At 39.8% G+C, this 24,475-nt stretch overlaps 1 pseudogene; it reads right to left on the bottom strand.

The window, feature by feature from the left end:
* The window catches only part of LOC108705956, a 38,390-nt pseudogene extending 19,885 nt beyond the window's left edge, over positions 1 to 18,505 (bottom strand).
* Positions 18,506 to 24,475: the final 5,970 nt, after the last annotated feature.

A 24,475-nucleotide genomic window follows, 5' to 3' on the forward strand; every position in this document is an offset into this window, starting at 1 on the left:
AAGAGAGAGATAAAATAAATCCCGCTAATTACAGTCCATAAGTGCAAATGCATCCCGCTAAGATAAAATCCTAAGAACATCCCTAAATAAAGGTCTAATAAAGCCCCTAAATACATCCCTAAATGCATCCCCTAATATCAGTCCCTAAATAAAGCGCCTAAATGCATCCCTTAAATAAAGCCTAAATAATAACCTAAATACAGCCTAAACTGCATCCCCTAAATTACATCCGTGAAAAATCACTAATACAGTCCCTAAATAAGCGCCTAAAGTCATCCCCTAAATAAAAGGGCCCCTACATAATCCTAATAAGCGCTAAAATGCATCCCTATAATAAATCCCGTAAAGTAAATCCCCTAAATACAGTCCATAAATAAAGTGCCTAAATGCATCCCCTAAATAAAATCTAAGAACATCCCCTAAGAATAAAGTCCCTAAATAAAGCCCTAATACATCCCCTATAAATGCATCCCCTAAATACAGTCCCTAAATAAGCGCCTATATGCATCCCTTAAATATTAAGCCCTAAATACATACCCTATACAGTCCCTAAAATGCATCCCCTAAATACAGTCCCGTGAAAATCCACTTAAATACAGTCCCTAAATAAAGCGCCTAAATGCACCCTAAATAAAGTCCCTAAATAAAGCCCCTAACTACAGTCCCCTAAATAAAGCGCCTAAATGCATCCCCTAAATAAAGCCCCTAAATACATCCCCGAAATAAAAGCACCTAAATACAGTCCCTAAATAAACCCTAAATGCATCCCCTAAATAAAGTCTAAAAACATCCCCTAAATAAAGTCCTAAATAAAGCCCCTAAATACATCCCCGAAATAAAGCCACTAAATACAGTCCCTAAATAAACCCCTTAAATGTATCCCCTAAATAAAGTCCTAAAAACATCCCCTAAATAAAGTCCCTAAATAAAGCCCCTAAATACATCCCCTAAATAAAGCCCCTAAATACAGTCCCTAAATAAAGCGCCTAAATGCATCCTCTAAATACAGTCTCTAAATAAAGTGCCTAAATGCATCCCCTAAATAAAGTCCTAAAAACATCCCCTAAATAAAGTCCCCAAATGAAGCCCCTAAAAACATCCCCAAAATACAGCCCCTAAATACAGTCCCTAAATAGACCCCCAAAATGCATCCCCCTAATAAAGTCCTAAAAACATCCCCTAATAAAGTCCGCTAAATAAAGCCCCTAAATACATCCCCTAAATAAAGTCCCTAAATAAAGCCCCTAAATACATCCATAAATAAAGCCCCTAAATAAAGCGCTAAATGCATCCCCTACATACAGTCCCAAAAGCACCTATAATGGCATCCCAAATAATAGCCCTAATACAGTCCCCTACATATAAAGTCCTAAAAACATCCCCTAAAAATAAATTCCCCCTAAATAAAGTCCGCCTAAAATACATCCCCTAAAAACATCCCGTGAATAAATCAACTAAATACAGTCCCTAAATAAAGCGCCTAAATGCATCCCCTAAATAAAGTCCCTAAATAAAGCCCCTAACTACAGTCCCTAAATAAAGCGCCTAAATGCATCCCCTAAATAAAGCCCCTAAATACATCCCCGAAATAAAGCACCTAAATACAGTCCCTAAATAAACCCCCTAAATGCATCCCCTAAATAAAGTCCTAAAAACATCCCCTAAATAAAGTCCCTAAATAAAGCCCCTAAATACATCCCCGAAATAAAGCCACTAAATACAGTCCCTAAATAAACCCCTTAAATGTATCCCCTAAATAAAGTCCTAAAAACATCCCCTAAATAAAGTCCCTAAATAAAGCCCCTAAATACATTCACCTAAAATAAAGCCCCTAATACATCCCTAAATAAGCCCAGTCCCTAAATAAAGCGCCTAAATGCATCCTCTAAATACAGTCTCTAAATAAAGTGCCTAAATGCATCCCCTAAATAAAGTCCTAAAAACATCCCCTAAATAAAGTCCCCAAATGAAGCCCCTAAAAACATCCCCAAAATACAGCCCCTAAATACAGTCCCTAAATAGACCCCCTAAATGCATCCCCTAAATAAAGTCCTAAAAACATCCCCTAAATAAAGTCCCTAAATAAAGCCCCTAAATACATCCCCTAAATAAAGTCCCTAAATAAAGCCCCTAAATACATCCACTAAATAAAAGCCCCTAAATAAAGCGCCTAAATGCATCCCCTAAATACAGTCCCTAAATAAAGCACCTAAATGCATCCCCTAAATAAAGTCCTAAAAACATCCCCTAAATAAAGCCCCTAAATACAGTCCCTAAATAAAGTCCTAAAAACATCCCCTAAATAAAGTCCCTAAATAAAGCCCCTAAATACAACCCCGAAATAAAGCCCGTAAATACAGTCCCTAAATAAACCCCCTAAATGCATCCCTTAAAGTCCTAAAAACATCCCCTAATTAAAGTCCCTCAATAAAGCCCCTAAATACATCCCCTAAATAAAGCCCCTAAATACAGTCCCTAAATAAAGCGCCTAAATGCATCCCCTAAATACAGTCCCTAAATAAAGCGCCTAAATGCATCCCCTTAATAAAGTCCTAAAAACATCCCCTAAATAAAGTCCCTAAATATAGCCCCTAAATACATCCCCTAAATAAAGCGCCTAAATGCAGCCCCCAAATAAAGCCCCTAAATACATACCCTAAATACAGTCCCTAAATGCATCCCCTAAATAAAGCTCCTAAATACAGTCCATAAATAAAGCCCCTAAATGCATCCCCTAAATAAAGCCCCTAAATAAAGCGCCTAAATGCATCCCCTAAATAAAGTCCTAAAAACATCCGCTAAATAAAGTCCCTAAATAAAGCCCCTAAATACATCCCCGAAATAAAGCCCCTAAATACAGTCCCTAAATAAACCCCCTAAATGCATGCCCTAAATAAAGGTCCTTAAAACATCCACTAAATAAAGTCCCTAAATGCATCCCCTAAATACATCCCCTAAATACAGACCCTAAATAAAGCCCCTAAATAAAGCGCCTAAATGCATCCCCTAAATAAAGTCCTAAAAACATCCCCTAAATAAACCCTCTAAATGCATCCCTTAAATAAAGTCCTAAAAACATCCGCTAAATAAAGTCCCTAAATAAAGCCCCTAAATACATCCCCGAAATAAAGCCCCTAAATACAGTCCCTAAATAAACCCCCTAAATGCATGCCCTAAATAAAGGTCCTAAATACATCCCCTAAATAAAGCCCCTAAATACAGTCCCTAAATAAAGCACCTAAATGCATCCTCTAAATACAGTCTCTAAATAAAGTGCCTAAATCCATCCCCTAAATAAAGTCCTAAAAACATCCCCTAAATAAAGTCCCCAAATGAAGCCCCTAAAAACATCCCCAAAATACAGCCCCTAAATACAGTCCCTAAATAGACCCCCTAAATGCATCCCTTAAATAAAGTCCTAAAAACATCCGCTAAATAAAGTCCCTAAATAAAGCCCCTAAATACATCCCCGAAATAAAGCCCCTAAATACAGTCCCTAAATAAACCCCCTAAATGCATGCCCTAAATAAAGGTCCTTAAAACATCCCCTAAATAAAGTCCCTAAATGCATCCCCTAAATACATCCCCTAAATAAATCCCCTAAATACAGACCCTAAATAAAGCCCCTAAATAAAGCGCCTAAATGCATCCCCTAAATAAAGTCCTAAAAAACATCCCCTAAATAAAGTCCCTAAATAAAGCCCAAAATACATCCCCTAAATAAAGCGACTAAATGCATTCCCTAAATACAGTCCCTAAATCAAGCACCTAAATGCATCCCCTAAATAATGTCCTAAAAATATCCCCTAAATAAAGTGCCTAAATAAAGCCAGTAAATACATCCCCGAAATAAAACCCCTAAATACCGTCCCTAAATAAACCCCCTAAATGCATGCTCTAAATAAGGTCCTAAAAACATCCCCTAAATAAAGTCCCTAAATAAAGCCCTTAAATAAAGCCCCTAAATACATCCCCTAAATACAGTCCCTAAATAAAGCGCCTAAATGCATCCCCTACATACAGTCCCTAAAATAAAGCACCTAAATGCATCCCCTAAATACATACCGTAAATACAGTCTCTAAATGCATCCCCTAAATACATCCCCTAAATAAAGCCCCTAAATACAGTCCCTAAATAAAGCGCCTAAATGCATCCCCAAATAAAGTCCTCAAAACATCCCCTAAATAATGTCCCTAAATAAAGCCCCTAAATACATCCCCGAAATAAAGCCCCTAAATACAGTCCCTAAATAAACCCCCTAAATGCATCCCCTAAATAAAGTCCTAAAACATCCCCTAAATAAAGTCCCTAAATAAAGCCCCTAAATAGATCCCCTAAATAAAGCCCCTAAATACAGTCCCTAAATAAAGCGCCTAAATGCATACCCTAAATACAGTCCCTAAATGCATCTCCTAAATACATCCCCTAAATAAAGCCCCTAAATACATCCCTAATAAAGCCCCTAAATACAGTCCCTAAATAAAGCGCCTAAATGCATCCCCTAAAAAAAGACCTAAAAACATCCCCTAAATAAAGTCCCTAAATAAAGCCCCTAGATACATCCCCGAAATAAAGCCCCTAAATATTGGCCCTAAATAAACCCCCTAAATGCATCCCCTAAATAAAGTCCTAAAAACATTCCCTAAATAAAGCCCCTAAATAAAGCCCCGAAATAAAGCACCTAAATACAGTCCCTAAATAAACCCCCTAAATAAAGTCCTAAATACATCCCCTAAATACAGTCCCTAAATAAAGCCCCTAAATACAGTCCCTAAATAAAGTCCTAAAAACATCCCCTAAATAAAGTCCCTAACTAAAGCCCCTAAATACATCCCCTAAATACAGTCCCTAAATAAAGCGCCTAAATGCATACCCTAAATACAGTCCCTAATTGAAGCACCTAAATGCATCCCCTAAATAAAGTCCTAAAAACATCCCCTAAATAAAGCCCCTAAATACAGTCCCTAAATAAAGTCCTAAAAACATCCCCTAAATAAAGTCCCTAAATAAAGCCCCTAAATACATCCCCGAAATAAAGCCCCTAAATACAGTCCATAAATAAACCCCCTAAACGCATCCCCTAAATAAAGTCCTAAAAACATCCCCTAAATAAAGCCCCTAAATACAGTCCCTAAATGCATCCCCTAAATACATCCCCTAAATACAGCCCCTAAATACAGCCCCTAAATGCATCCCCTAAATAAAGCCCCTAAATACAGTCCCTAAAAAAAGCGCCTAAATGCATCCCCTAAATGCATCCCCTAAATACATCCGCTAAATACATCCCCTAAATAAAGCCCCTAAATACAGTCCCTAAATAAATCCCCTAAATAATGTCCTAAAAACATCCCTAAATAAAGTCCCTAAATACATCCCCTAAATAAAGCCCCTAAATACAGTCCCCAAATAAAGCGCCTAAATGCATCCCCTAAATAAAGTCCCTAAATAAAGCCCCTAAATACATCCCCTAAATAAAGCCCCTAAATACAGTCCCTAAACAAACCCCCTAAATACATCCCATAAATAAAGTCCTAAAAACATCACCTACATAAAGCGCCTAAATGCATCCCCTAAACACATCCACTAAATAAAGCCCCTAAAAATAGTCCCTAAAGAAAGCCCCTAAATGCATCCCCTAAATGCATCCCCTAAATACAGTCCCTAAATAAATCCCCTAAATAAAGTCTAAAAAACATCCCCTAAAGTCCCTAAATAAAGCCCCTAAATGCATCCCCTAAATAAAGCCCCTAAATACAGTCCCTAAATAAAGTGCCTAAATGCATCCCCTAAATAAAGCCCCTAAATAAAGCCCTGAATGCATCCCCTAAATAAAGCCCCTAAATAAAGTGCCTACATGCATCCCCTAAATAAAGTCCCGAAATAAAGCCCCTAAAAACATCCCCTAAATAAAGCTTCTAAATAAAGTCCCTAAATAAAGTGCCTAAATGTCTCCCCTAAATAAAGCCCCTAAATACATCCCCTAAATAAAGCCCCTAAATACAGTCCCTAAATACAGTCCCTAAATACAGTCCCTAAATACAGTCCCTAAATGCATCCCCTAAATGCATCCCCTAATTAAAGCCCCTAAATACAGTCCCTAAATAAACCCCCTAAATAAAGTCCTAAAAACATCCCCTAAATAAAGTCCCTAAATAAAGCCCCTAAATATATCCCCTAAATAAACCGTCTAAATGCATTCCCTAAATAAAGTTCTAAAAACATCCCCTAAATAAAGTCCCTAAATAAAGCCCCTTAATACATCCCCTAAATACAGTCCCTAAATATACCCCCTAAATGCATCCCCTATATAAAGTCCTAAAAACATCCCCTAAATAAAACCCCTAAATACATCCACTAAATAAAGCCCCTAAATACAGTCCCTAAATAAAGCGCCTAAATGCATCCCCTAAATAAAGTCCTAAAAACATCCCCTAAATAAACCCCCTAAATGCATCCCTTAAATAAAGTCCTAAAAACATCCCCTAAATAAAGTCCCTAAATAAAGCCCCTAAATACATCCTCTAAATTAAGCCCCTAAATACAGTCCCTAAATACACCCCCTAAAAGCATCCCCTAAATAAAGTCCTAAAAACATCCCCTAAATAAAGTCCCTAAATAAAGCCCCTAAATACATCTCCGAAAAAAGCCCCTAAATACAGTCTCTAAATAAACCCCCTAAATGCATCCCCTATATAAAGTCCTAAAAACATCCCCTAAATAAAGTCCCTAAATAAAGCCCCTAAATAGATCCCCTAAATAAAGCCCCTAAATACAGTCCCTAAATAAACCCCCTAAATGCATCCCTTAAATAAAGCCCCTAAATAGATCCCCTAAATAAAGTCCCTAAATAAAGCCCCTAAATACATCCTCTAAATAAAGCCCCTCAATACATTTCCAAAATACAGTCCCTAAATAAACCCCCTAAATGCATCCCCTAAATAAAGTCCTAAAAACATCACCTAAATAAAGTCCATTAATAAAGCCCCTAAATACATCCCCTAAATAAAGCCCCTAAATACAGTCCCTAAATAAAGCGCCTAAATGCATCCCCTAAATAAAGTTCTAAAAACATCCCCAAAATAAAGTCCCTAAATAAAGTCCCTAAATAAAGTCCCTAAATAAAGTCCCTAAATAAAGCCCCTAAATACATCCCCTAAATGCATCCCCTAAATACAGTCCCTAAATAAAGCGCCTAAATGCATCCCCTTAATAAAGTCCAAAAACATCCCCTAAATAAAGCCCCTAAATACATCCCCTAAATGCATCCCCTAACTACAGTCCCTAAATAAAGCGCCTAAATGCATCCCCTAAATAAAGCCCCTAAATACAATCCCTAAATAAAGCGACTAAATACATCCCCTAAATAAAGCCCCTAAATACAGTCCCTAAATAAAGCCCCCAAATACAGTCCCTAAATAAAGCGCCTAAATACATCCCCTAAATACAGTCCCTAAATAAAGCCCCTAAATACATCCCCGAAATAAAGCCCCTAAATAAAGTCCCTAAATAAACCCCCTAAATGCATCTACTAAATAAAGCCCCTAAATACAGTCCCTAAATAAACCCCATAAATACATCCCCTAAATACAGTCCCTAAATAAAGCGCCTAAATGCATCCCCTAAATAAAGTTCTAAAAACATCCCCTAAATAAAGCCCCTAAATACATCCCCTAAATAAAGCCCCTAAATACAGTCCCTAAATAAAGCGCCTAAATGCATCACCTAAATAAAGCCCCTAAATACAGTCCCTAAATACATCCCCGAAATAAAGCCCCTAAATACAGTCCCTAAATAAACATCCTGAATGCATCCCATAATTAAAGTCCCGAAAACATCCCCTAAATAAAGTCCCGAAATAAAGCCCCTAAATACATCCCCTAAATAAACCCCCTAAATGCATCCCCTAAATAAAATCCAAAAAACATCCGCTTAAGTCTCTAAATAAAGCCCCTAAATACATCTCCTAAATACAGACCCTAAATACAGTCCCTAAATAAAGTCCCTAAATAAAGTCCCTAAATACATCCCCGAAATAAAGCCCCTAAATACAGTCCCTAAATAAAGTGCCTAAATGCATCCCCTAAATAAATTCCTAAAAACATCCCCTGCATAAAGTCCAGAAATAAAGCCCCTAAATACAGTACCTAAATAAACCCCCTAAATGCATCCCCTAAATAAAATCCAAAAAACGTCCGCTAAATAAAGTCTCTAAATAAAGCCCCTTAATACATCCCCTAAATACAGACCCTAAATACAGTCCCTAAATACAGACCCTAAATACAGTCCCTAAATAAAGCGCCTAAATGCATCCCCTAAATAAAGTCCTAAAAACATCCCCTAAATAAAGTCCCGAAATAAAGCCCCTAAATACAGTACCTAAATAAACCCCCTAAATGCATCCCCTAAATAAAATCCAAAAAACATCCCCTAAATAAAGTCTCTAAATAAAGCCCCTAAATACATCCCTAAATAAAGCCCCTAAATGCATCCCCTGAATAAAGTCCTGAAAACATCCCCTAAATAAAGCCCCTAAATACAATCCCTAAATAAAGCGCCTAAATACATCCCCTAAATAAAGCCCCTAAATACAGTCCCTAAGTAAAGCCCCCAAATACAGTCCCTAAATAAAGCGCCTAAATACATCCCCTAAATACAGTCCCTAAATAAAGCCCCTAAATACATCCCCGAAATAAAGCCCCTAAATACAGTCCCTAAAAAAAACCCTAAATGCATCTCCTAAATAAAGCCCCTAAATACAGTCTCTAAATAAAGCCCCTAAATACAGTCCCTAAATAAACCCCATAAATGCATCCCCTAAATACAGTCCCTAAATAAAGCGCCTAAATGCATCCCCTAAATAAAGTTCTAAATACATCCCCTAAATAAAGCCCCTAAATACAGTCCCTAAATAAAGCGCCTTAATACATCCCCTAAATAAAGCCCCTAAATACAGTCCCTAAATAAAGCGCCTAAATGCATCACCTAAATAAAGCCCCTAAATAAAGCCCCTAAATACATCCCTGAAATAAAGCCCCTAAATACAGTCCCTAAATAAACATCCTGAATGCATCCCCTAAAAAAAGTCCTGAAAACATCCCCTAAATAAAGTCCCTAAATAAAGCCCCTAAATACATCCCCGAAATAAAGCCCCTAAATACAGTCCCTTAATAAAGCGCCTAAATGCATCCCCTAAATAAAGTCCTAAAAACATCCCCTAAATAAAGTCCCGAAATAAAGCCCCTAAATACAGTACCTAAATAAACCCCCTAAATGCATCCCCTAAATAAAATCCAAAAAACATCCGCTAAATAAAGTCTCTAAATAAAGCCCCTAAATACATCCCCTAAATACAGTCCCTAAATACAGTCCCTAAATACAGCCCCTAAATAAAGCGCCTAAATGCATCTCCTAAATAAAGTCCTAAATACATCCCCTAAATAAAGTCCCGAAATAAAGCCCCTAAATACATCCCCTAAATAAACCCCCTAAATGCATCCCCTAAATAAAATCCAAAAAACATCCGCTAAATAAAGTCTCTAAATAAAGCCCCTAAATACATCCCCTAAATACAGACTCTAAATACAGTCCCTAAATACAGACCCTAAATAAAGTCCCGAAATAAAGCCCCTAAATAAAATCCAAAAAACATCCCCTAAATAAAGTCTCTAAATAAAGCACCTAAAAACATCCACTAAATACAGACCCTAAATACAGTCCTTAAATACAGACCCTAAATACAGACCCTAAATACAGACCCTAAATACAGACCCTAAATACAGACCCTAAATAAAGCGCCTAAATGCATCCCCTAAATAAAGCCCTAAAAACATCCCCTAAATAAAGTCTCTAAATACAGTCCCTAAATAAAGTCCCCTGTTTTTTAAAATAAAAAGGAAATAAAGAGGAAATAAATAAAGAGGAAATAAAAAGGAAATAAATAAAGAGGGAAATAAATAAAGAGGAAATAAATGGGAAATAAATAACGACGAAATAAATAACGACGAAATAAAGAGGAAATAAATAGGAAATAAATAAAGAGGAAACAAATAGGAAATAAATAGAGGAAATAAATAAAGAGGAAATAATTAAAGAGGAAATAAATAAAGAGGAAATAAATAAAGAGGAAAATAAAGAGGAAATAAAAAATAGGAAATTAATAAAGAGGAAATAAATGGGAAATAAATAGGAAATAAATAACGACGAAATAAATAACGACGAAATAAAGCGGAAATAAATAGGAAATAAATAAAGAGGAAACAAATAGGAAATAAATAGAGGAAATAAATAAAGAGGAAATAATTAAAGAGGAAATAAATAAAGAGGAAAATAAAGAGGAAATAAAAAATAGGAAATTAATAAAGAGGAAATAAATGGGAAATAAATAAAGAGGAAATAAAGAGGAAATAAAGCGGAAATAAATAGGAAATAAATAGAAAGGGTTACTTTTTATTTCTGTTTAATAACTACAAACAACTAGACACAGACATTTCTCTTCTTTTTCCTTTTCTCTCACTTTTACTTTTCATTTTGTCATTTGTGAAAAAAGAAATAAAATTCACTTTTCCAAGAAAATGGCGTCTTTCTTGAATATTCACAGGCATGAAATAAAAGCAGCGGCCACTAGTGGCCAACTGGGCCTCCATGTGTCCCTGAGATGGGTGAGCAATAAATGTGCAGAGTGCAGCACTTGTATAATGTACAGACACATGAGGGCTAGGAATGGCTAGAGGGGACAGGGCCAATGAGGGGCCACATAGAAATGTTATAGCAAAGCCCATGGGAGGATTGAGGAATGTGCAACTCCCTGCATGTGGACTAATGGGAGTTGTACAGTTGTTCTAATGAATGTGGCCCCAGTACTACAGGCAGCTAATGTGGGATTGTATGCTGAGGGCTTACTAGAAGCCTGGAGTGGATGCAAGTTGGACTGGAGTTAGTATCAGACACAGCACAAACTGACTATTATTACCCAGGGCCCATTATTCATGATGTCAGGGGGCCCCCCAGCCAGGGAAGCCACTCCCATTCCTCTGTGTCTCCCCCAGAGCCTCTGTGCCAGGCAACTCAACACTTTCCCCACTGGTGACCCTCTATGAAAGGTACGGGGGGAGGGAAATATCCTCATTAAAAAACAGACAGGTTAGTTCTCCTTTAAGGAATACTGGGAGTTACTGTACATGTAATACTGAGGGTCACAGGGAATGCTGGGAGTTACTGTACATGTAATACTGAGGGTCACAGGGAATGCTGGGAATATTGGTACTAACCTGTATATAAATTCTGTAGCTTTTTTGCACTTTTTGGATTAGCCTCAGGTCTATGGCTGCAGTCTTTAGACTAGAAGAAAAGAACTTTCATTTGAAGCAACGTAGAGGGTTCTTCACAGTCAGGACAGTGAGGTTGTGGAATGCACTGCCGGGTGATGTTGTGATGGCTGATTCAGTTAATGCCTTTAAGAATGGCTTGGATGATTTTTTGGACAGACATAATATTAAAGGCTATTGTGATACTAAACTCTATAGTTAATATAGGTATGGGTATATAGAATTTTAATTAAAAGTAGGGAGGGGTGTGTGTATGGATGCTGGGTTTTCATTTGGAGGGGTTGAACTTGATGGACTTTGTCTTTTTTCAACCCAATTTAACTATGTAACTAACTATGTACTATGTAACTATGTAACTTTATCTTTTGATACTGTATCTCTAGTATAGGTCAATCTAAAAACAACTGGACTTGCTGAGTAATCAATGAAGACGTTTCACTACTCATCCGAGCAGCTTCTTCAGTTCAACTGACTGGTGTGGGAAGTTCTCGGCATATAAACTCTTCCACTAATCACTAATACATCTTCATAGTCATTTTGATACTGTAATTCTTGGGGATCCCCTGGAACCCCACACAGAGTGAGAGTCACTAAGAGTTACTAGGCTACTGAGCTTGTGGTGGCTTTGGGGCAGCCCAGGTCACTAGCCTCACTCTCTTGCACTGCCGGGACCCTAGCCCAACACTGGCCCCCCACCCATAGGACCCTCACCTTCTGACTCCTGCAGCCCCCCAGCTCTGCCCCATGAACCCCCACCTGCAACTGGAGAAGCAAAGCAATGGCACGTGTGATTGTGGGAAGGGAAAAAGCCTGGGGGGCTACAATAGAGATATTGGGGTGACAAAGCTGCTTCTGTACATAAGTGTATATGGGCCACAAGTACAAGCTCCATCTATAGTTGTTACACCAGGTGGAGCTCCAAGTGCTCAGTCAGTGTTGGACATGAATTGTGCTGTAACCACAGATGGAGCTTGAATGTCTCCTCCCCTTTATCCTCATTGGCTGCACTAAATGTTTCTATTCTACAAATAAAGCGCAACACATGGGCTCCCAGGCTTAAGTAGGGCAATAAGCAAAAATCCTGGGCGGGGGCATGTGACTGTCAGTATCCAATGTGAACACAGGGAGCAGTTAATATTGATGTGAATGTGACCCCCGGGGGTGCAGAATGAGCCAGGAGGAGCCCACAGCCCCACATGCCTCCCTCCCCTGGGCACAGAGCTTGGTGAATTAGTTGCCATTTGGTTGTCATGTAGAGGAACACAGCACAGTCACAAGTAGGTAGAGACCCTGAAACTGCCACTGGCTAATAAACCTGTAGCCCATACAGACAAAGGGCAACTGCTCCAAATCCTGAGAGAGAAACAGAAACAAAAGATTTACTTCCAAATGAGACCATTTTAATCAGGAACATTGGTATCAACCTGCACACACACACACACACATTGCCTGGATTTCTATAGATACAATAAATATATATATATATATATATATATATATATATATATATATATATATATAATGTACTGTACTATTTCTATAGATACAATATACATAATGTACCAGTCTGATGGGTGGATCATGGGAAGCTGCAGACTGCACTGGTAGAACTGAATGGAGCAGTCTAATATCACACTTGCTCCCCCGGGTACCACGAGCAGGATAGTTCTGTTTGTGTTGTTCATGTGGGAAGAAGGACTGTATACGTGTGTACTGGCCCTTTAATGTGTCGCACTGGTGTAACACACACATCACTAGTACTGGTAATGGTCACAATGTTGCTGGGCTGTACCACTCGCCTCTCTTACCTTTATTGAAGGGGGTGAACTGAAAGTCCGGCAGGTATTTCCTGAGCTTGTGGTTACTCGCAGTCTTCTTGAACTGCCCATCAGACTTTGTGCTGTCGAACTGAGGTCGGGGGCAGTTAAGGGTAAAACATATTGTAGTCTAGTAGACTTCCAACAGTGAGGTGTTCTCTTCCCCATGGTCAATCAGGAACCACTCCCTGTGAAATGGACCTCCCCCAAGTACTCAAACCTCTTCCCTAAACCCCTGGGCTGTTCTCTTCCCCATGGTCAATCAGGAACCACTCCCTGTGAAATAGACCTCCCCCAAACCACTTCCCTAAACCCCTGGGCTGTTCTCTTCACCATGGTCAGGCAGGAAAATCCTCCTGGAGAGAAAGTGAATCCATTAGGGGCCCAGTAATTATCCAGGTCCAGTGCTCTGATTCTCTGTACTTCTTGCTCGTACTCTCCTCTCTGTCTCATGCTCAGGGAGGAACTGCCCCCAGGGGAAGTGAATTCAATCTCCTATTGGATTGTGGGTAAGTGGGCAGGGCTTCTCATCTGTCCCTTTCATTTGGGTCCAGATTCAGAGCTTTGTCCCTGGGTAAGTGAGGGTTAAATTCCCGTAGCCACTTAGCAGGGTGGGTTAACCCCTTCATTTCCTAACATGCATGGGCACTGCTGGTGAGTGAGTGTGTATTAGTGAGTGTGAGTACAGACACAGAGCATGTGCTTGTGTGTATCTATTAGACGTATAAATACTCAGCCCAAGGATACAATCAGCTCTCCCTTAAACTCCATGGCTGCTACGATGCTCTCGGCTGCTTCCTTGATGGACACCTCATCCTCCTCTCCAACTGGAACAGAACAAGTCACAGATCAGCACATGAACCCAAATGAGCTTCAGTACAATGATAACCCCCGACTTATGCTTCACACTTATTAGCTCCCCCTATAATATATAGGTGTTATTATCTCATCTGCACTTTCAGCTTTTCTTTGCTGCCATTATCTCTAAGGCTTGTCTCTATCCATAGCCCTCCCTTCCTCTACTGCTCCAACTCCTTCTGAGAAGCCAATGGGCTGACAGGTATATATATAGGCGGAGGGTGAATTTTTTCTTTGGGAAGGCTAAAGTTGCCCATACACTAGACTTCTAATATCTAATATCAGATGTAGCAGATAAATATAACACCCTTTCTTCCTGTAGCTCCCTCTAATTTCAGTGGAAACCATGCAGAAGTGCAGATAGGAGTCCTTTTTTAAATTTACAGGGCGTAAAACCATTGACACCTTCACATTGTATGATGTGAAAAGCAAAGGCCATTGACACCACAGGCAAATTACATATAGAGAGATAGCTACATAGGCATATTGCATAAAATTGTGACAGTGGGTACTAACATGTCAGGCACATTATATAATATTAGGGTTAGGATGCATCATTTTTGAATAAACTGGCAGTTATATTTATAAAGACCCCCAAGACAGGATAAATGCAAAACTCATACTGTAGCAGAATAAATAGTGCTAATTTCACATATAATACCCTCACGCAAAGATTTTATGTGTGACCATATGCACATACATGCTCACTGAAATACAATATTGGGTATTTTACTGACATAAATGTACAAATATATTCCTCTTTCCTTGCTCCTATTGGTCTTTTTTGTTGCATTTTGGCCTCACTCCTTCTAGTTCCTTTTCTCTACAGCAGTGCTGTCCAACTTCTGTGGTACCCAGACTTATGTTCCACAGACAGAGCAGGGCACATACAGGCAGAGTATGGCACACGCAGGCAGAGAATGGCACACGCAGGCGCACAGGGAAGGTAGAACAGAGCAGGAGACAGGGAAAGCTCTCAGTCTAATATGTACTACATACAGTGACAGTGCTGGGGCCCCATTAGCATTTTGTATAAAGTGTGAACAGGAGAACAATGTGGCAGTTTCAGTCTGGGTCTCAGGTAGAACAGTACAGGGGCTTTAGGATATAAACAATAGAGGGGTCTCAGGTAGAACAGTACAGGGGCTTTAGGATATAAACAATAGAGGGGTCTCAGGTAGAACAGTACAGGGGCTTTAGGATATAAACAATAGAGGGGTCTCAGGTAGAACAGTACAGGCTTTAGGGGAGTGAACAATAGAGGTGTCATGTGTGAACAATACAGGGGGGATCATAAAGTGTGAACTATACAGGGGATTAGAGTCTGAATTTGAGGTTTAGACAATGCAGGGACCAGTTAATCTCTGTAGTGATACCATTTAAATCTTACACATGGTAAGCAGACACAGCAGGTAGGTGGGGGGTCACATAATGTGGGGTCGCGGGCCGCCGGTTGGACATCCCTGCTCTGCAGTATAAGCCTCTTCCATTTAGAATTATGTTCTTCCATTTATTACTCATTTGTTACTCTCAACTCGTTCCTCATTCTCTTCTATTTTTCATGTTTGTCTTCACTTTGTTCCATTCCAGCCTGCATTTTTTTTCTCTCACTCCTCTTTTTGCTCTCATGCACTGTATTAAAAGGGTTGTTCCCCTTAAGTTAATTTTTAGTATGATATAGGCAGTGCTATTCTGAGACATTTGCAGTTGGTTTTAATTTTGTATTTGTGTTTTTTGAGTTATTTAGCTTTTTATTCAGCAGCTCTCCAGTTTGTAATTTCAGCAATCTGGCTACTATGGTCCTAATTACCCTAGCAACCACGCACTTATTTCAAAAAGAGACTGGAGTATGAATAGGAGAGGCCTGAATAGAAAGACGAGTAATAGAAAGCAGCAATAACAATAAATGTGAAGCATTCCAGGCCATTCATTTTGGATGGAGTCACTGACCCCCTATTTGAAAGCTGGAAAGAGTCAGAAGAAGAGGGGAAATTAATAAAACAAATAAACAATGAAAACAAATTGAAAAGTTGCTTGGAATTGGCCATCCTATAGCATACTAAAAGTTTTAAAGGTGAACCACCTTTATTTAATGCGCCTTCTTTCTTGTTACCTTCAGCCCTGTGTTTTAACCCTTTTAGTTAAACGTGTTTCCCAGCCACGCAGTGTCATAAGGACTCCCCCTGAACAAACACAAAATGAACAAAATTTTAAGGAAAAACTACGTGTTAACACCAACCTGAAAAGCACAATTTTGTTTTTCAGGTGAAAGTGTTAATGTGAGACTGAGACAAGGGTGAGTGAGGTATGACTGATGCTATAGCAGTTTAATTTCAGCTAGTAAAGCAGTTGATTTAAGTTGACCTCAGCCCTCAAAAAAACTGTACAGTACCTGTGTGTAACACCTATTTGGGCTGCATAGCACACAAATAGTTAAACTGTCCAGCTAGCAGTAGAAGCATGGGTTACACTGCGACTCACACAACAGGGTCAGGGCCTTCGCCATGTGGAAGTGTTCCCTCTATGGTGTAGTGCAACTACATCCCCCAGGCTACTGTGCATACAACAAAAGATGGGCGCCAGGGGGTTCTTGCAGTAAAACAGAAACGGTTTATTTAACTAAGCACGAGGCAAGTGACCACAGGTTTAGTAGTCACGCAGGAGCTGAGGCAATAGCACATTTCTCACACAGAGCTGCAGGCATTAGGCATTTCTCACAGAGGAAAGGTCTCCATTAGGCATTTGCAGTATTCACACACATTCCCTCCTGGAAGTTGTCAGGAAGCAGCTTGTACCCTACAGTCCCTCTTCACTGAGGTCCCTGACTGGAGGCAACACACAGAGCCTCTGGGAAGCTACTCCCTTACTGCAAATCCTTCAGCTGCTCTTTCTCTCTCACCTCTCTGCCTTTCTCTCCTAGAGAGACTATAACAAGACTATAACAAGTGTAACTATTCCTCATTCACGGGGTTACCTGGTCCCCGACTTCTTCTCCAAAGCACATGGGCCTTTCTGGGCCTTCTGTACCCAGGCTCTCCTGAGCTCACCCAGCTGGATCACCATCCACAGGCCAAAGAGGAAGTGGCCACTCCCTACACTCACTATATAGCAGTGTAGCAGGGGCGTGTCATTCTCTCCTGCCAGATCACTCGAAGAAAAAGGTGGGGGCCTTAAAGCTGCAGGGCAGATTAACCCATAGGGGCCCCTACATGTGTATGAGGGGACAAAAGCTGCTGGAAATATTCAGAGGAGGTGATAAAAGCGGGTAAAGTTTACAAATGTTTCTTAACTGCAGTGCCTTCTCTTTTGCTGTGACTCTGGTTTGTAGTGTTTCCTCAGGCACGACCACTTCTGCTTGCTTACTGGTATATTTTACAGTCTGTAAGAAGATCTGTGCTCTGATTGGAGAAGCTTCAAGGCAAAATCTCCTATCAGAGTGCTGCTGGTTTCTATAGCAACCGAGCTTGTCAGCAAGAACGGAGTTTTCTCCCTGTGTTTAACTAGCAAAATTCAGTAAGAGAAACTTTCTCTTTTCTTTGAGATGTTAGGCAGGTTTGGGGAGGCTTAGCCTCCCCAAACCTTAATGAAAATCCGCCTATGTATGTCATATACAGGTATAGCAGCACCTTCATCCCCAAACTACACCCATAATAATCTATGCTCACATATTCTACAACTGTCCCCTGTACTAAGCACAATAGTCTGTACAGAGAGATCCCATAAAACTATGGCAGCATAGGTATTCCCTGTACTAAGCACAATTCAGCAGGAACGGCCCCTAAATTTGCTCATAGTCTGTACAGAGAGATCCCATTAAACTATGGCAGCATAGGTATTCCCTGTACTAAGCACAATTCAGCAGGAACAGTCCCTAAGTTTGCTCATAGTCTGTACAGAGAGATCCCATAAAACTATGACAGCATAGGTGTCCCCTGTACTAAGCACAATTCAGCAGGAACAGTCCCTAAGTTTGCTCATAGTCTGTACAGAGAGATCCCATAAAACTATGACAGCAGAGGTATCCCCTGTACTAAGCACAATTCAGCAGGAACAGTCCCTAAGTTTGCTCATAGTCTGTACAGAGAGATCCCATAAAACTATGGCAGCATAGGTATTCCCTGTACTAAGCACAATTCAGCAGGAACAGTCCCCTAAGTTTGCTCATAGTCTGTACAGAGAGATCCCATAAAACTATGGCAGCATAGGTATTCCCTGTACTAAGCACAATTCAGCAGGAACAGCCCCTAAAGTAGCAATATGTGTATATTCAATGTTATAAAGAGTATACCATGGTTTATATGAAATAGGAATAGATTTGGCCCATGGAGGGGAAATTGTCTTATCCAGAACAGTAAGTGTGAACATACAAAGAGAACTAACAGGTAAGTATCTGGGGTACAGGTAGCACTTCTTACCAGAAAGAATAATGGGGTCAACCTCATTGTACTCCCTCAGCACCCAAATGAAAAGCCTTGCAAGATCCTAGGATAAAAACACACACAGTTAGACTAAATCTTCACCAGCCCCATTAAAGGGTGATTCACCTTTATGTTAACTCTTAGTATGTTATAGAATGGCCTGTTCTAAGCAACTTTTCAACTGGTCTTCATTATTTATTTTTTTAGAGTTTTTGAATGATTTGCCTGTATACAAATAAAATATACATACTTTCTTAACCAATAAGTTGCCTTTGTAACACTGATCCATAGCTGCCCAATGAACCAGAGCCAGGTGGGATGAAGTTGCTGAACCCCAGTTAAGTGTAGCATTACCAAATAGTGGGTGTATTTTGGGTGGAATCTGAGGTAGAGATGGAGTGTTTGTGCAAATACAATTGACGGCAGAAAAATGGTGTAAAATGCGGTGTTCCCTGCCCTCCCAGTGCCGGGGGTAGAGCACTCGATTGAGGGCAAATTCTTTCAGAAAATACTATTGTTTCCCCCGTTAGGCAGCACCTCCAATTGGGGCAAACAAATATGTTATATGTGCCCTTTAAAGATCCACTTGTTTGGCAATGTCACCAAATGAGTAGATGTTTGGCCACTTTAACCCATTAGATCAGTGCTGTCCAAGTTCTGTGGTACCGAGGGCCAAAATTTTACTGGCCTGTGTGGAGGAGGGCCGATAATGGAAGTCAGTGTTGGCCACTCCCCCTTTTAAACCACACCCACTGTAAACCACACCCATATTACCACAAGAACTTTTAAGATCATATCCACATTAACGGTGGTAACACACCAAAAAACCAAATGGTTGGTGCTCACTGCAGGGAAATCCCTCATCACTCATATGTGAAAAATTGAAGTCATGTTAAAACATCCCATTAAATCCATATGCCTCATCCTCCCCTGTGTATAATACAACAACCCCCCAACACATGATTAAACACCTTAGGGGCCCTTAACAACAATTTGCAAATGCTAATAAACCCCTAACAGGCTTACATCCCACAGGTAGGGTAGGGCAAGCAGCACTGGGCAAGCAGAGAATGGCACACACAAGCAGCACTGGGCAAGCAGAGAATGGCACACACAAGCAGCACTGGGCAAGCAGAGAATGACACATCCAAACAGCACTGGGCAAGCATGGCACATACAAGAAGCACTGGGCAAGCAGAGAATGGCACATACAAGCAGCACTGGGCAAGCAGAGAATGGCACACACAAGCAGCACTGGGCAAGCAGAGAATGGCACACACAAGCAGCACTGGACAAGCAGAGAATGGCACACACAAGCAGCACTGGGCAAGCAGAGAATGGCACACACAAGCAGCACTGGGCAAGCAGAGAATGGCACACACAAGCAGCACTGGGCAAGCAGAGAATGGCACACACAGGGAGGCAGGGCTGGGCCAATGTATTTTTGCACCCTAGACAAAGGCTTCAATCAGTGCCCCCCACCCAGTCCTGCATTACCATTTCCCACCTTACCAGTCATATAGCCCCCTGTACCTGTGCCAGCACCTATCATATTGCCTCCATTTGTACCTATGCCAATGGCAGTCAATCCCTCAGATTGCCCCCAGGCCCCAATCTGTACCTGTGCCAGCATAAACCAAAACATCCATCATATTTTTACCCCCAATCTGTACCTATGCCAGCGGCAACCAAAATAATCCATCATATTGCCCCAATTTGCATCTGTTCCAGCAGTACCCAAAAATCCATCATATTGCCCTCAAACATGTGTGTACCTGTGCCAGCAGCCACCATATTAGCCCATGTACCTGAGCCAGCGGCAGCCATTCCCTTGTATTGCCCCCAATATGTACCTGTGCCAGCATCAGCCAAAAAATACTCACTATTGCCTCCATATATGTACTTGTGCCAGCAGCACCCAAATATCCATCATATCATCTGTTTACCTGAGCAAGTAGCAGCCAAAATATTGCCCACAAATATGTACCTGTGCCAGCAGCTGCCAAAAGGGAGTGATTCTGTCTGGAACAGGGGGTTTATAAAGTTGAAAAGCTATTAAAGGCCAAGCAAATCAGGGTTTAAAAAAGAAAGAAAGGAAATTCCCCATAAGTGTGCCCCCCCCATGATTGTGCCCTAGGTTGGCTCCTACTCTGCCTGCCCCTAGTTCCAGCCCTGCAGGGAGGGAAGACAGAACAGAGCACGTATTCCAATTATTCCAATTAAGCAATCTGCTGTGCTGTTCTATCTCTCCACATTGAACACGCACTTTAACGCCAATCAGATACAATTGCATTGAAAAGCTAATGTCTGCACCTCATTCTTTAGGCACAAGTATGTTGTGTCTATTGACTTGGCCACAGGTGGAACCCTAGAGCTACCTCCACTGTGTCAAACAGACTTGCAGGGTGCATCAGTGCTTTGCGCCAAACCACATAAATGCAAAGAAATGACCTTTAATAAATAGTGCCGGTTCATGCATTGACATAATAAATGGGCCCTATTGACTGTATTTCCAGTCTGCAAACTGGAAAGTCAGAAAGTCTAGGAAACTGGAGTCGGAAAGCGGTTTCCCAACACTATCGCGTACTGGTAATTAGATGAATTAATAAGGGCCATGTAAACACCTATTCATTCATTATTAGTGAGTGGCTTGGCATGTTACAGCGCAAATTAGAAAGGCTGTTTGTATGAAGGCAGTAGTTATCCCCTCTGTTGCTATCCAGAGATAATAAGGGTACTTTCTGCTATAGTAAGAGACAAATGTGTTCCCGCTTGGTGATTGGACAGCACATAGGAGATATTCTGGGAGATATTCAGCACTACCATTGGCACATAGAACCAGAATTGCCTTTTAGTTAACAAGACTTGTCTACATATCAGGAAGCAGAACCAGTTAATAAATATTTATCTGTACCCACAATAAGAATGCTTAAAGTACTGGTAGATAACATTAGAAAGAAGTGTGTGTATTATATAAATCATAAATGACTTGTTGTTGTTATTGAACCTCTACTTGCCGGGCGCAACATGGGAAGGTTTTTTTTTCAGAGCCATCTTATTCAATCTCCATATTTTATATACTTTGGGCAAAATAGGGAAAATAGATGAATAAATAACGAGATGAGTTCCCTTTAGAGCTGGGAAAAGATTCTACAAACATGCTAATTAGAGATTCTTTCTAAAAAATACAAATGTGTGTATGGGTGGCACAGACTAGAATGCATAACGATTTTACTGAGATAAATAATGAGAAATAAAAAAAATATAAAATAATAATCATAATGAGAACATGTTTTTAAAACAATTGTATGTCTCAGTGGAACAATCTTCATTTGATAGATATTACATTGGGATTTTTAATTCGCACACAGCAAATTTCTAAGGCCTGACAGTTGTTTTTTATGCAAAAAGAACGACTTTTTCAGTAAGAGGTTTTATTACTTACACTGTGCTCTGTTGCAGACTATAATATTGGTCCCAAGAATGCTTGGACCTGGGGTTTTATGGATAAGGGATCTTTCTGTAATTTGGATCGCCAAATCCAAACAGTTGAAATCATTTAAACATGAAATAAACCCAACAGCAATTACCTGTACAAGTACAGGGTACAGGTATGGGAACTTTTATCCAGAATGCTTGGGACCTGGAATTTTCCAGATATGGGTTCTTTCAATAATTTGGATCTCCATATTTCTGCTAAATCTAATACTGATCATTTAATCATTAAACAAACCCACCAGTATTGTTTTGCTATCAAAATGGATTATTTATATTGAAAAAGTACAGGTATGGGACCTGTTATCCAGAATGCTCGGGACCGGGGGTTCTCCGGATAACAGATCTTTCCTTAATTTGGATTTCATTGCCTAGAGTCTTCTAGAAAATCATGTTACCATTAATTAAACTCGATAGGATCGTTTTGCCACCAATAAGGATTAATTATCTCTAACCTGGGAGCAAGTGAAAGTACCGTTTTATTTTTACAGAGAAATGTGGAAATTTGGATTATTTAGTTATAATGGAGTCTATGGCAGACAGCCTTTCCATAATTCGGAGCCTTCTGGATAACGGGTTTCCGGATAATGGATACCATACCTGTACACAGTACTGTCTTATTACAGAGACAAAATACTGTAACTTTGTTTTCAAATATTAAAATGGACTCTACTGGAGATGGCCTTCCCATAATTTGGTGCTTTGGTTACTGTATAATATTTTTATTATAATTATAAATGTTTGCTTAAAATGCATTCTGTGGCATTCTGGATGAAAGGTTTCTAGGGACCTTCTGAGCATTCTGGATAACAGGATCCCAGACCTGTACTGTATTTAAAATCAGAATTTCTACTAATCCAGAAGGGCTACAAAATGTATTGATGACGGAAACAGAGACAGGATGCTCCATCTTAAAGGAAAACTATACCCCCAAAATGAACACTTAAGCAACAGATAGTTCATGTCATATTAAGTGGCATATTAAAGAATTTCACCAAACTGGAATATATATTTAAGTAAATATTGCCCTTTTACATCTTTTGCCTTGAGCCACCATTTTGTGATGGTCTGTGTGCTGCCTCAGAGATCACCTGACCAGAAATACTACAACTCTAACTGTAACAGGAAGAAGTGAGGAAGCAAAAGACACAACTCTGTCTGTTAATTGGCTCATGTGACCTAACATGTATGGTTTGTTGGTATGTTTGTGTGCACAGTGAATCCTACGATCCCAGGGGGTGGCCCTTATTTTTTACAATGGCAATTTTCTATTTATGATTACCCAATGGCACATACTACTAGAAAAGTATATTATTATGAAAATTGTTTATTTACATGAAGCAGGGTTTTACCTATGAGCTGTTTTATGCAATATCTTTTTATAGAGACCTACATTGTTTGGGGGATATAGTTTTCCTTTAACCAGGTCTGTTTTTATTGGCTGAGGCATCCCATTACTAAATTAAAATACACCTCCCATTCCTCATATGCAACTGTTAAAAAAAATAGCATTATAGATACAAAAGGAATCTCTTGCACAAAAATAAAGATATTATTTTGGCAAAATACTGAACATATTTTCAAAGTCGTATGGTTCTTTCATATCACAGACCAGGAGGAGTTTTGCAAAATAAATCCAATTATTCCTGTATTCTGAGGGTCAGTTATTTGTACTCATCTTTTCAATGATTCCAATAAAAAGCTGGCTTTTTTTATATTTTGTATTTTTTAATCCATTAAATGTGTAAACCAACTACAAACACAGAAGTAATGAAACTTTGAGGGTATTTTCCTTTTCTGGTACGAATGTGGTCAAGAGGTTGAACTGATGGGCTTTTCTTTAGACGTAGTGACAGGACTGTTACACAGTTGCTTTAAATGGGATTGAGATACTTGTCTTATCAATGGATATATACAGTTTTTATTCTTTGTTTTGTGTCTTGGCAGTGAAGTGGGAAATTCTAAGTACATAATGAAGTGCTTTGTGAAAAAATCCCTGCAGCAAAGTGACACTGGGAACTCAGGGGATGGTGGGGATGTTAATGGGAGATGTACAGAGAATGGAAATTTACTCTTTGGGTCTCTGGGGCACAATTACATTGCACTGCGGCTTTGTTAGAACGCTCCATAAACTCTGGCTGCACAGGCTGAACCATTAAAGGGATACTGTCATGGGAAAAAAAGAAATTCAAAATGAATCAGTTAATAGTGCTGCTCCAGCAGAATTCTGCACTGAAATCCATTTCTCAAAAGAGCAAACAGATTTTTTTATATTCAATTTTGAAATCTGACATGGGGCTATTAGACATATTGTCAGTTTCCGAGTTGCCCCCAGTCATGTGACTTGTGCTCTAATAAACTTTAGTCACTCTTTACTGCTGTCCTGCAAGTTGGAGTGATATCACTACACCCTCGACCACCCCCCCCCCCAGCAGCCTAACAACAGAACAATGGGAAGGTAACCAGATAGCAGCTCCCTAACACATGATAACAGCTCCCTGGTAGATCTAACACTCAATAGTAAAATCCAGGTCCTAGTAGGAGTAGGAGAAACAACAGCCT

This window comes from Xenopus laevis, chromosome 6S (assembly GCF_017654675.1).
Source record: "Xenopus laevis strain J_2021 chromosome 6S, Xenopus_laevis_v10.1, whole genome shotgun sequence".
Taxonomy (NCBI): domain Eukaryota; kingdom Metazoa; phylum Chordata; class Amphibia; order Anura; family Pipidae; genus Xenopus; species Xenopus laevis.